General features: G+C 35.8%; 1 protein-coding gene across 2 annotated transcripts in view; it reads left to right on the top strand.

The window, feature by feature from the left end:
* Nucleotides 1–14,866, top strand: part of PLCB1 (phospholipase C beta 1) — an 870,456-nt gene that overhangs the window by 568,599 nt on the left and 286,991 nt on the right. The window lies entirely within an intron of this gene.

Genomic DNA, 14,866 nt, shown 5'->3' with positions numbered 1-14,866 from the left:
AATAAGATTATAACAATATAATTGCAGGAAATCATCACTTACATGTCATAGTACACTGATTGTAGAAAATCTCAAAAGGCTTCTTTCCTCCTTGAAGTTTTATTTAGTTAAGCGAGAAGTATGATCAGTAAGAAAATTGGGATGTCATTACAAAATAAACAGTCTTTAATTAAATACTTTATTTTTAGTTGTGATAACAGTGTTGTTTGAAATATTTCAGAATGGTTCCATTGTCAAAACCATGAAATCTGTTAAGTAGCTTGGTTGAACTTCAAAACATCATAATTCTGTGATTTTACTGGTGTGAATAATCCTTCTATTGATGTAGGTTACAATCCCTCAACCCCTCAGACCATGGTCCTTGTAAGTTCCTATGACCAAAATTTTATCTGATGGCCAACCAGTGAACTTCAAATGATAAGCTCTTCTGAATTTACCTAAACTGGTTATTAGGTGACAAATATACTGTCCACCACTTGAGTCACAATCACTTTTTCAAGATATCCACAATGCTTTTTTTAAAGTTTTCATTTGGTGGAGAAGATAACTGCCATGTTGTTGTTGTTCAGTAATTTTAGTTGTGTCCAACTCTTTGTGACCCCATTTGGAAATGATACTTGGCAAACATACTGGAGTGGTTTTCTATTTCCTTCTCCAGGTCATTTGTCTGAAATGTCTGAGGCTGTATTTAACCTCAGGCAGAGGACTCTTCCTCACACCACACCCACCACTCTATCCACTTTGCCACCTAGCTGCCCAGATACGCTGGTATAGTGAGGTCATATGAATTATCAAGGTTAAAAAGAAAGATGATCAGAGAGAAAGCAAACTTTTTTACTTGACCTTCACTCAATGTTTCCTAATTGGATAGCTGTGTAATAATTATTGGTTTGGTTTTGACCTCATAATCAAGGTTAGATTATGGAATATGCTTGTATTTTGATCCTTCTTGCATTTTTCTACTTTCTCAAATTAGAACATCAGTATAGTGAAAAGTCTTAGAATTATATAATGATGGTTTCAGTTTGTCCTTTGCCACTTACTAGGTGAGTGACCATGGGTAAGTCATTTAATCTCTCTGTAACCCAGTCTCCTGATCTATAAAATGGGAATAATCCTACTTTGCCTCACAGGTTTTGCTGTAAGGATCAAATTCAAATGAGGTAATACATGTAATATTTTGCAACCATGAAACTCCATATAAAAGTAAGCTATTGCTATGATTATTATTATTATTATTATCATATTATTATTGTTGTTAAATATTTTATCTGACATTCTGCTTAGGAGTTCAGCTCAGAATTTGGAAGGTCCCTATCATTGCAAAGAAGGAGGAAATTTTCTCCAATATCCTTACTCTAAAAGCCTTCTCTAATGCCTCATTGTGAATTGGAGGAGGCTCTGGGCTGTTGAAACTTAAACCAACACAATGCAATCTGTAGTAGATCTGAATATGCTGCAAAGGTGCATAGTATGGATCTGGCAGTTAATTGAGTGTTGGTTTAGCTAGAATAAATACCCAAGTTAAATTTAGAGAGGATAATCATCAGAATGTATACACACAGGTGGAGAATTTTTTCAGCCTCTACAGTTCAAGAACTGGGAGTAGGTATAGGTTTCTGATTTGCTTCAGGGGCACCCAAATCTATAAAATCATAGGTTTGCATGATTAGGAAATAGAAGGAACCTAAAATGTCATTCAGTCCAATCCAGTCTTGTTGCAGATGAAAACAAATGAACAAATGAAAAACAGACACACAAACAAACAAACCAGGGACAGAGAACTGAATTTTCTTGCCAGAGGTCACTAAGCTAAGTGACAGAAATGAATTTTGAATCCATGTCTTCAGTCTACAAATCCGGTACTCTTTTTCCTTATGCTATAATCAAAAATGTTTCAAACTTTCAGTGTTGGTGATTATTTCCTTCAAATACTAGTATCTTGCAAGTTTTAAAAAGTCCATCTTTCTGAGTTGATCAAAATACGTTATGTTCATTGAAAGGTAGTTGCATGTTTAATATTAGTTATAAAGTTATCCAGAGAATAATGGTTTCTACTCATTTACATAGCACCTTTAAAAAGTACCTTCACATACATTGCTTCAGTAGAACCTTACAAAAATAGTATGAGGGAGGTAAGGTAGTTATTATCCCTATGCCTCAGAAAATATAATTCTAATGATAATGATGAAGAAGAGTGACAGATATTCTTAGAGCACATGATAAATATGTTAAAAACTTACAGAAGTAAATTTGTTTTGAAAGGAGCAAAAATACCTAGTTAAAATTCAAAACACAATATTAAAGGGCAGCAGTATATGCTACTGAATGTGTTGAGTATAAGTGGAAGGGGTTTATCTCTAAAGACAGCTTATATAAGAGCTAAGATTCAAGAGTAGAATTAAAAGGCACACACGAAAAACATCTACATGAACTCAACCAGCAATATCTTGACAAATAAAGCATCGAACAACTGACTGAGCTATGTGGATTTATTTACAAAAATGAAAGAGATTATGAGAGCTTCTCAGGATCAGGTCATTGCCACTAGAAGTTACAGAAGGATTATTCACAAAAGCCCAGACATATTGATTGGTAAAGACTGTGCAATAAAATAGTGGAAACTGTGCAACATCACTGCAGGTTACAAAAATTTAGCATCTTTGTTGTTGTTCAGTTGTTTTAGTCATATCTGACTCTTCATGACCCCATTTGAGGGTTTTTTTGGCAAAGACACTGGAGCGGTTTGTCGTTTCCTTCTCCAGCTCATTTTACAAGTGAAGCCAACAGGGTGTAGTGACTTGCCCAGGGTCATACAGCTAGGAAGTGCCTGAGGCCAGAAGATAAATCTTCCTGACTCCAGGTCCAGTGCTTTATCCACTGTGTCACCTAGCTGCCCCAATTTAGCATCTACTAGATACCTAAAATAATATGATTATGTGACTAGAATTCAAGGGATTAGGGAAGGGATCAAGCATTTATTAAGAACCACTGTGCTAAGCTCTTTACAAATATTATGTCATTTGATCATCACAATAACCTTGTAAGGGGCTAAAATAGGGGCTGTTATTGTACTCATTTTACAGTTAAGGAAAGAGAAAGCCAGAGGTTAAGTAATTTGTCCAGGGTCACACAGCTGAGGCTGGATTTGAACTCAGGTTTTCTGACTACAGGCTCAGAGCTCTATACAATGCACCACCTAGTTGCTCACAGGCCTTAAAAACTGACAAGAAGTCCATAATAAAAAGATAAACTTCAAAATATCCTGGTGATTTGAACAAATAAACTGTGCTGAGACTGAAGAATCATTAAAAGAGAACTTTTAAAAAACTTTTTTAGGGGGGCAGCTAGGTGGCACAGTGGATAGAGCACCAGCCCTGGATTCAGGAGGACCTGAGTGCAAATCCAGCCTCAGACTCATAATACTTCCTAGCTGTGTGACTCTGGGCAAGTCACTTAACCCCAATTGCCTCACTAAAAAAAAAAAAAGTAAAAGAAAAAACCTTTTTAGATATAACACTGATTTATGAAATTTAGGAATAATATGTTTAACCAGTTTGACTCTATGAAACACTCTTAATCTCTCAAATACATAGAATGAAAAGCTTTCAAAATGTACATAAAAAACTGCAATAGATGAAATACAAATCATTTGGAAATAGGATGAGTTATCTATCATTGCATGGCAGCATGAAGTAAATGCTACTTGGAATCAGGAAGACCTAGGTTCAAATCTCACCCCAAATATTTATTAGCTGTGTGACCTTGGGCAAATCACTTTAACTATCTCATGACACATCTGCTCATCTACAAAATGTTTATGATAATTGCACCTAGAATTATGTATGTGGATTACTTGGGCCAAATACTGATTTTAATATTGTTTGGTTTTGTTTTGGCGATGGGCTTAAATGTTTGTTTATATTGACACTAGACTGATTCAGTATTTATGATTCTGATTAGATGAAACCAAATTGATCAGTTTCCTTCATCCCCTTTGGTTTGTCCTCTGTTAGTTGAGTGCTAGGTTTCATCTCATACGTATGTTTTGTTGACGTCTCTATTGGGTTTTTAATTCTGAGGTTTTTAAGAACAGATATTTCTCCAAGGAAACAAGCAGAAGTTATAGCTCTGAAAGAGCTCACATTGTTGACTATTTAAGATATTACAGTGCCTGTTGGTATAAGGAAGTTGAAGCTTCAAGAACATTTCAAATGCATACTGAAACAGAATCATCCACACTAAATACTGAAAGATATTGGTGAATACAGAAAAATACAGTCTAAAATGAAAAACACCAAGAATGGACAAACCACTGATGCAAAACAATGAATCTACAGAAAACAAGAAATGACCTTCAGAGAAATCTAGTAGCTGAAAGGTTTGTTATTGATTACTCTATATAATGGTGTTAGCCTCTATAAGTCAAAAGAATAGCAAAGTAACCAACCAAAAAAAAAGTTGCTAACTGTTGTTATGAAGGAAAAAAATTCTTACTGTGAACAAGAGAGTAAAAAGGATGGAATACCAAAGAGTTTAAAATGATCATTTCTATTGATGAAATTCACTTTTTCTTTCAAAGATAAAAGCCTTTGGAAGAAGATTCCAGATGAACCTGTTAGATCTGGACATTCTCATTAGACTGTAAAATGTCCACACACATACGTGCACACACACACAAACTGATGTTCTTTAACTTCAGTGAACTTTGAAGTATTGTCCCTGTTGAAGGAAAGATTAACTCTGATAAATAGACTGAGAAGCAAAATTGTTGGAGAATTACAGAAATTTCTAAGTGGAGATGGAGTATATACTTTGCTACAAGTTATGAAAAGTTGATGAATTTAACCAAAAGATGGAGATAAACAAGCTTTAGTGGACTTGAAACTCTCCTGATTTAAACCTCATTTAAAAATGATCAGCTATAATTAAGACTAGAATTAGAAAAAAATGGATTGTTGATCAAAAGAATGCTTAATAGTCAATGTGATATGTGATTTCATAACAAGAAATTGAAGAATATGTGTCAAATTCTTGTGAACTCAATGCTGAATTGCTTAAAATCATATTGTAGTGAAAGGGTGACATTCAATATGAAAATTTCCTAAAGTTTTAAGGGCTTTTTTTTTGGTAAGTCAAGTATCTCTGATAAAGGCCTCATTTCTCAAATGCATAGAGAACTGAGTCAAATTTATAAGAATACAAGTCATTCCCCAGTGGTTAAATGGTCAAAGGATATAAACAGGCAGTTTTCAGACAAAGCAATCAAAGCTATCTATAGTCATATGAAAAAATGCTCTAAATCACAATTGATTAGAAAAATACAAATTAATACAACTCTGGAGTACCACCCTACACCTATCAGATTGGCTAATATGACAAAAAGGCAAATGACAAATGTTGGAAGAGATGTGGGGAGAAAAACCAAACCAACAAACCACTAACGTACTCTTGATGAAGTTATGAACTGATCCAACCATTCTAAAGAGCAATTTGGAACTATACCCAAAGGACTATTGAACTGTGCATACTCTTTGATCCAGCAATACCACTACTGTGTCAATAACCCAAAAAGATCAAAAAAGGGGGGAGGGAAGAATCTATTTGTACAGAAATATTTATAACAGCTCTTTTTGTGGGGCCAAAGAATTGGAAATGGAGAGGATGCCATCAATTGGGGAATGGATAAACAAGTTGTGGTATATTATCATAATGGAATATTATTGTGCCATAAGAAATGATGAGCAGGATGATTTCAGAAAAACCTGGAAAGACTTACATGAACTGATACAGAATGAAGCAAACCATGCCAGGGAAACATTGTAAACAAGAACAGCTGTGAATGACTTAGCTATTCTCAGCAATCCATTAATCCAAGACAAATCCAAAGGACTCGTGATGGAAAATGCTATCTGCCTTCAGAGAAAGAACTGATAGCATCTGAATACAGAACAAAGCATACTATTTTTCATTTTATTTCTTTCTTTTTATTTTGTTTGAGTTTCTTCCACAAAATGACTAATATGGAAATATTTTACATGCTTGCATATGTATAACCTATATCAGATGGCTTACCATCTGGGGGAGAGGGAGGGAAGGAAGGAGGGAAGGATGGAATTTGGAACTCAAAACTTAAAAAAAAGAATGAGTGTTAAAATTGTTTTTATATGTAATTGGGGAAAAACAAAATGTCTTAAAAATAAGTCAATAATTTAGTTTTTTTCTCTGTCCCAATTAATTTGCACAATATTGTATCTTACAAAATTGGGAGGATTAACTTAGATAATACATAGATATGTAAGTATATACATACATATATATATATATATATATATATATATATGAACACTTTGCAAATTTTAAAGAAGTATATAAATGTTAGTCATTATTATTATCAGTAGTAGCATCTATCATCCCCATGGTGTCCTATCTACCATGGAGTTATCCCAAAGATGGTTTCAATGAGTTTATATCCCAAGTTTCTTACTTAATGAAAGAAGCGGTCTTTTTTTTTCCACTTGTGATATAGTTCACAGAACATTAAATATTAAAGAATAATATCAGGATAATATGGAAATATGTTTTACATGACTTCATATGCATAATGGGTATCATATTATTTGTCTTCTCTTTGTAGTAGAGGCTGGAAAGAGGACTTTGAGCCTGAAAAAATTTTAAATTAATGTTTAAAAATTTAAAAAATGAAGAATAGCAGGATACTAGTTTATTGTTTTATTGAGCATGCTGTCCTTTCCTTCAAATAAATGGTTTTCCAGTGATGTATCAGTTCACCACAGACACTCCAATTGTGTTATGTCTGTGTAGTCTTAGTGTCACAGAAACAGTTTAAAGCTTGCCACAGAGAATGCTTTCCTCCATGGAGTTCAGTTTATTTTTCTAACTTAAAAAGCACATCCAGTAAATGTCACTGATCAGCCAAACACCGTTTTTCTTTCTTTCTTTCTTTCTTTCTTTCTTTCTTTCTTTCTTTCTTTCTTTCTTTCTTTCTTTCTTTCTTTCTTTCTTTCTTTCTTTCTTTCTTTCTTTTCTCTCTCTCTCTTTCTTTCTTTCTGTCTTTTTCTTTCCTTCTTTCTCTCTTTCTTTCTTTCTAACACTTTTGCATTATACATCTAAAAAAAATACCAAAGCCAGGTCAGCACTGATCACTGTGTCTTTAAAATCACACAACACAGATCTCAAAGCTTTGACATTTATATCTCTGGAATAGAAGTGATTTTTATCATTTGAACTCTCTAAAAGAAAGGTACTGAGTAACTCTGACATATACTTGACAGTTGGTATATAGTGGTAGCTGCAGTAACTGCATCCAACCTTTGAAGATTTAATCAATAACATAGAATCTGAGGGAAAATTTGGGCTCAGGTCAATTGCTAAATTAAAGGAAAACTTTATTATACCTTACTCATTGATGGGCAGCCTAGGAGTAGTTGATAGAGATCTGAACTTGTTGTCAGGAAGACTTGTGTTCAGATCTTCCTTCTGACAGTAGCTGCATGACTGAGGACTAGTTACTCAATCTCTCTGAGGCACAATTTCCTTATATCTATAAAAAGGGACTAAGGACAGCACCTTTCCTACAAGGTTATTTTGAGTGATTCAAATGAGATGATATATTCTGGCTTTTTAATATATCAGCTATTATTCATAATTTTAAATACTTTTTTTATTAGGATTCAGAGATTTTATGACATTGCAAGATTCCAAGGCAGTAGTTCCTGCTTATTCCATTATTTTAATCAAAGACATTTCCTGTGATCCTATAATTACTTAAAGAGAATGTTATGCCACATTAAAGTTTGTTAATAAGGCATGAAAGTTGAGCTAGGAAACCTTGTTCAGCATTTGCTCAGTAGCCATTATGTTTAAAATTTTGAAGCTGAAGAGCAATGAAAGAAATCCAAAAACTGACAATAACATATTTCTAGAAGTTTTAAATGAATATAATTGTGCCCAGGCATAAGCAACAGGACAGTGTTCATGGGTTTTCAGTATTTCTTTTTAAAAATTGATATAACTACCATTATAAATTACCATTTGTAGGGATTACTGATGAATTCTTGAACTGAGGAAAATATAGGGAACAAAAGACAAAAATTATCATGTCATCGAATTATAGGATTGAAATGAACTCAAAGGCAGCTAAGTGGTACAGTGGATAAAGTACAAATTTGTAATCTGAAAGAACTGAATACAAATCCTTCCTCAGAACTAGCTCTCTGATCCCTATTTAGTCTCTTAATTGCTGCCTGCCTCAGTTTCTTCATTTGTAAAATGAGTATAATAGCACCTACTTCACAGGGTTGTTGTGAGAATAAATTGAGATATCACCTGGCTGTACTACTTTGGGACTTTTCTGACTTCTTTGCTATGCCCTGGAGTTGGGTACTCTCCAATTTTCAGCATCCTTTTGTGTGCTTTCTTTCCCCATTACATTATAAGCTCTTTGACGGCAGGGACTGTTTTTCTTATTTTTGTAATTTTATATCCTCAGAGTTTAGTATGATGCCTGGTACACCAGTAGGCCCTTAATAAATGTTTATTTACTCTGACTTGTATAAAGCTCTTTCCAAATCTTGAAGTGCAACATAAATTCTAGCTTAAAATATCCAACTCAGAGCAGAAAAATAACCTCCTCTGCAATCAACCAACAAACATTTGTTAAACAATTATTATGTGCCAAGCATTGTGCTAAACACTTGTGATACAGAAAAAGGTAAAGCCACATACCTGATAAGTGATTTGATAGGATAGCATTTTCCTTCCATAGAGACACACTGCCTTTCCTCATAGCCCCTTCTACTTTGGAGGAGCTTTTAATTGTTAGGAAGGTTTTTTTCTTACCTAAGTTTGTTCTGCAACTTCTAGATCATGTTTCCAACATAAATGATCTAAAATACTCAGTGTGTGCTTTACAATTCCTTGCACAGAGTTGTTGCTTAAATCATTCTCAAAATGGATGTGTTATAGTGATTCAGAATGAATTTGGCACATTGACAAAGATTATGCTAGTAAGGAGTCAAACAGTCTAGATTATCTTGTAAGAAATTACAAAGTTCTTTTAATGATCATGGAAACAAAAGGCCATCTTTTTAATACAAATATTATACTGGAGGTGTTATGTGACTGTACATCAAGAACACTATAGAGTATCTGAAACATTTTAAATGAGCATCATTCAAAAGGTAATGGACAAATGCATGGTTACTGTGAGAAAGCAGCACCATAGAGAACAGGGACCTCTGAAGATGAACCAGAGCAAGCAGTGTCATCAAGGAAATGTATACTAAAACAAGAAGATGAAAGTTCTGTAGTAAGGGTGAGGAATCACTGGTAGATAACTTGTGTATTCTCCAATGGTATCCCCAGGATTACAGGGCAAAGCAAGGAAGGCCCCTCACTTCATGGGCTGATCTCTGTGGTGAGCTCATGAGAGGACACAGATAGGAATCACTCAGAATGGGCAGGTGTAGTGGATGTGGATGGGATTAGATCTGTTGCTTCATTAGAGGGAACATTCATATCACTGAGATGATGGATCCATTTGAGCATTTAAGCTTTACCCTGAGGATCATCAATGTGGACTCATGGGGAAGTCAAACTTATTGAGGGAAGACTTAAAGACCTATGTTCATAGTAATTCTCCCCTTGGAAGCATAGTTGAGAAACATATGAATAGGTCCTCGTTATTAGAGAAATCAAACTCTAGGAGCCTTGCTAATTCCAGCCCAACACCAGGTAAACTGTCAGAACCTCCAACTGTCAACCAGGAAGAGATCCTGAAGCCCAGGTGGTAGAGCAGGCAAACACCAACACCTGGACCTCCGAGTGCCTCAGTGAGGGCGGAGGGAAGTGGTGGAAAGCAGCTTAGAAAAACACCAGGTGCCTCGGCACTCCACCACAAAGGAATCTCCCAGTGTATTAGCAGAAATGAGGGAGACAGCACTGCAAGGGGCCCCAGGCAGATAAACACCTTGCAGCACCCATCTAAAAGGAGCTGAAGAAAGCCACAGGAAAGGAAAAGCAGGCAACCTAGAATTGCCTGAAAGTTCCAGCCTTGCTGATTCCACCCAACACAAGGTAAGCTGCCAGAAACCTACAGCCTCCAATTGCCAACATAAGAGTTCCCAGCACACAAAGCCAGTGACCAAGACCTAGGCTCCCAACACAAGAAGCTTGGGTCAGTGCCCTCTGTTCCTCAGCAGGAGAGCTCAATCTCTTTAAAGGCCAGGGAATAAAGAAACCATGAATAAAAAGAAACATACCATAGATTCATATTATGAGAAGAGTGGAGATCAAGACAGAAATTCTGAAGAGGACAACATTGTCAACAAACCCACATCTGCAACATCAAAAGGGAATATGAACTGGTCTGAAGCCCAAAAAGCCTTCTTAGAAGAGCTCAAGAAGGATTTTAAAAGTCTAATGAGAGAGGTAGAAGAGTACTTTAAAAATACAATTGGCCAATTGGAAAAAAAATACACTGAAGAAAACAAGTCCCTAAAAAACACAATTGGCCAACTGGAAAAAAAAGTACAGTGAAGAAAACAATTCCCTCAAAAATGCAATTGGCCAATTGGAGAAGGAAGTACAAAAACTAACAGAAGAAAACAATCTGTTAAAAACTAGAATGGAAACTAATGTCTCTATGAGAGAGCAAGAATCAGTCAAACAGAAACAAAAAAATGAAAAAATGGATGAAAATATAAAATACCTTGTCAGTAAAACAACTGACCTGGAAGATCGATCCAGGAGAGACAATTTAAAAATCATTGGACTACCTGAAAATCATGATGAAAAAAAGAGCCTGGACAGTATCTTTCAGGAAATCATAAAGGAAAACTGCCCTGAAGTCCTAGAACCAGAAGGTAAAATAACCATAGAAAGAATATGCTGCTCACCACCTGAAAGAGATCCCAAATTGACAACGCCAATGAATATAATAGCAAAATTCCAAAATTACCAGATGAAAAAGAAGGTGCTGCAAGCAGCCAGAAAGAAACAATTTAAATATCATGGAACCACAGTCAAGATTACACAGGACCTTGCAGCTTCTACATTAAAAGACGCAGGGTGGAACATGATATTCTAAGGCAAAGGAGCTTGGATTGCAGCCAAGGATCAACTACCCTGCAAAAATGAGCATGATTTTTCAAGGGAGGAGATGGATATTCAACGAAATAGGAGACTTCCAAACCTTCCTCATAAAAAGACCAGAGCTCAACAAAAAATTTGATCTTCAAGTACAAGATTCAAGAAAGACATAAAAAGGTAAATGGGACAGAAAGATACAAAATGTTGTTAATAAGAGTGGACTGTTTATATCCCTACAAGGGAAGATGACACTTGCAACTCTTGAGAACTGTATTGTTATTACACCATGTTAAAGGAGTATACATAAAGGGGGTGGATATTAGTTGACTTTGATGTAATGATAAAAAAAAATCTAATCAAGTGGGTTAAATGGATCCAAGTAAGTGGATTAGTCTGATCTTAGAAAATGTACTGAGAAAGGAGGAGGCAAGACAAGGGTAAATTACATTACAGGAAAAGACAGAAAGTCCTATTGCAGCAGAGGGAAAGAAGGGAGGGGTGTGAGCATTGTTTGAACCTTTGGCTCAAGAAAAGAATAACATAATCAGTTAGGTATGGAAATCTAACTTACCCTATGGGCAGTAGGAAGGAAAAGGGGAAAGAAAAGGGAGGGGGCATGGAAGGGAGGGAAGAAGCAATGGGGGCAAAGGGGAAGAGGGGGAGAGGGATAATAGAAGGGAGGAGAGACTGAAGGAGGCATTGGTCAAAAGCAAAATACTGGTGAATGGGAAGGGAGAGAGGAGAAAGAAAAGCATAAACAAGGAAAAAAGGATGGAGAAAAAGACAGATAGTAATCATAACTGTGAAAGTTGAATCACTATCTTTTTTTTTCTTCTGTTGAGTTTTGTTTCCTCTTTCTGATGGTTCCTCATATTGGTTTTAATTTTTACTTACAACTTCACTAATGTGAAAATATGTTTAATAGGAATGTACATGTATAGCCTATATCACATTGTGCACTCTCTTGGGAAGGGTGGTGGGAGGAAGGGGGAGAAAAATTTTAAACTCAAAAGCATATGGAAGTGGTTGTTGATAAATCAAAATAAATCAACAAAATATGCAAAAAAAAAGAAATCAAACTCTCTAAAAAAGGGGTGGGGAGTTGGGATCACAGCTCTGTCCTAGGACTTTTCCATGCTCCTGTGTGGCTCTCAGAGCTATCCCATGCTCTCACAAGGTGAACAAAGGGACATAAGAAATACAAAGGACAGGATTTAACTGTAAGCATTTAAAAGAAATAAGATCAGATCAGTCAGATGTGGTCTTTAATAAAAATAAAAGGGGGCAGCTAGGTGGCGCAGTGGATAGAGCAGTGGCCGTGACGTCAGGAGGACCTGAGTTCAAATCCGACCTCAGACCAAGCACTTGACACTAGCTGTGTGACCCTGGGCAAGTCACTTAACCCCAATTGCCTAAAGAAATAAAATAAAATAAAAATACAAATAAAAGAACACTCTTAGAAATAGATGACAGTCTCACCTTTCTGACAGAAGTTAGAAGAAGATAAGGAACACAATTTCCTTAATGTCTACTTTTTTCTTTAGCACTCTTAACTACTTGAGAGATCCCTTAAAAACCGTATTACAGCCTTTACAACCTTGTTGGTTGATTTGGCAAGAACAATCAGGTTCCTTTCCTTAGACTCAAAATTCATACTTCCTCCCCATCCCTGGAACTAACCAACTCCCATGTTGGTTTTACCAACTAGCTTCACCCATCAATCTGTTCTATCAATTTGCCTTACTCACCAATTTGTTCCACTTGTGTCCTTTTACTTATCTTGCCTTCCCAACTACCTTCTCCTTTTCCTTAAATTCTTCCTGAGTGTTTCTCTTCAAGTGTTTATACATTAATTTCTACTAATTCTCCTGAATTCTACTCATTCTTCTTTAACCATCGTAAGTGTAACACTCTTTCTGCAAATAATCCTTGGCCAGGTGGTTAGAATTAAAGCAGTTTTAGATCTAGAATGAGCTCTAAATGAGATAAAACTGGTAAAGCACTTAACACAGTGCCTAATGCATAGTAGGTGCAAAATAAGTACCTACTTCAAAAAAAAAACCACCTAGACATCTTAGAGACTATCTAGTCCATTGTGAATTTATCTTGTGAATTTTTGCTGTTATTTTTGTTGTTGTTCTATCATTTTGGTCGCATTGAACTCTTCTTGATCCCGTTTAGAGTTTTCTTGCCAAAGATACTGGAGTGGTATTTTCTTCTCCAGCTCATTTTGTGGATGAGGAAACTGAGGCAAACAGGGTTAAGTGGCTTGCCCAGTGTCACACAGCTAGTAAATAAATATCTGAGGCCAGATTTGAATTCAAGAAGATGAGTCTTCCTGACTCCAGCCCTGGTACTCTATCCACATGCCACCTAGCTGTCCATACTTATTAATATTGAGGTTCAAAAAGGTGATCATCTTAAGAGTTGAAGGAAGAAAAGAAGGAGGGAAGGAAGCATTCGTTTATTAAAGCATATACTATATGCCAAGCACTGCACATAAAATTGAGATAATTTGATCAAGGTCATACAATAAAGGCTAGAATATTGGTCTTCTGATTCTCAAATCAGAGCTCATCCAACAACATTATTTTAAACAATCTGTGTTGATTAGAAGTTAGCTATGGAGATCTTGAGTAAAGATCATAACATTTAATGTTTAATTAGAAATCTAAGATTTGTAAAGCCTTTTACATAAATTATTTCATTTGATCCTCACAACATCCCTGGAAGATAGGTGCTATTATTATTCCCATTTATAGATAAAGAAATTGAGGCAGACAGGGGTTATGTGGCCTATCCAGGGTCATACAGCCATTAATGATCTCAGGCAAGATTAGTACACAGATCTTCTTGGCTCCAAGACCAGTGTTGTGTCTACTATTCCATCAAGATATCGTCTAGCTACAGAGATGAAAAAGAGATAGAATGCTTTAAAAATCTGTTTTAGGCCTACATAAGAGAGATAACCTATTTAGTTATTTTTGTATAGGTGATTAGAAAAAGATGACAGTTTTCAGAGCAAAAGGCAATAGGAAGGAATAAAGCAAATTCATAAAAGATGAGTTTGCTTCCAAAAGTCAAATAAAAACTATATGATGAAAGTCACTTCCTTTCATTCCATAATTAAATTACTATATTGAAAAATTAGTTGAAAAACCATTTCTAGTATTTTATTGATTAAGATCCCATTTAAATTCCACCTATTGACTTATTAATCTCTAGAGAAAGTCATGAAAGTACAATATTTGGAATCTATCTCTCTACTTCCAACTTGCACAATTCTCCTTTTCTTTTACTATTCCCCAAAGTATTTGAGAATGACTAGGAAAAGATAAAAAACATTCTCTGTCACTGAAGTTATGAAGCCATCCAGATTTTCTGAATTGTGCCTATCAATTTGTAGGTTTTCTTGGCAATTCCCTTTTGTCCCTATTCTCCTTTCTTTCTTTGCCTCATCCACAGACAAAGCAGGCAGTGTTTGAGCGGGAGAAAAGGACTGAGTCCTAATGCACAGGCAAGCTGCCCATGGAGGGGTCCTGGTCCTATTCCATACAGAGACCTTTTAGTGAACCCAAGTACTGTCTTGCATCGGTTTTCTAGTCCTGATCTCAAAAAATGCAACCACCATTCAGAGCTGAAGCTTCTTTTTGTTTAGAAAATGCCCAGCAAAGGGGAAAACATCACTTGTTTTGTAATAGAAAGAAATTCGTAATGGGGGAAACTGGGAAGAAAAGTTGAAATCACAGGTCAA

The sequence above is a fragment of the Phascolarctos cinereus genome, unplaced genomic scaffold (genome assembly GCF_003287225.1).
Source record: "Phascolarctos cinereus isolate Bilbo 61053 unplaced genomic scaffold, phaCin_HiC Scaffold_2;HRSCAF=192, whole genome shotgun sequence".
Classification (NCBI taxonomy): domain Eukaryota; kingdom Metazoa; phylum Chordata; class Mammalia; order Diprotodontia; family Phascolarctidae; genus Phascolarctos; species Phascolarctos cinereus.
This window is presented reverse-complemented; position numbering and strand designations above follow the sequence as displayed.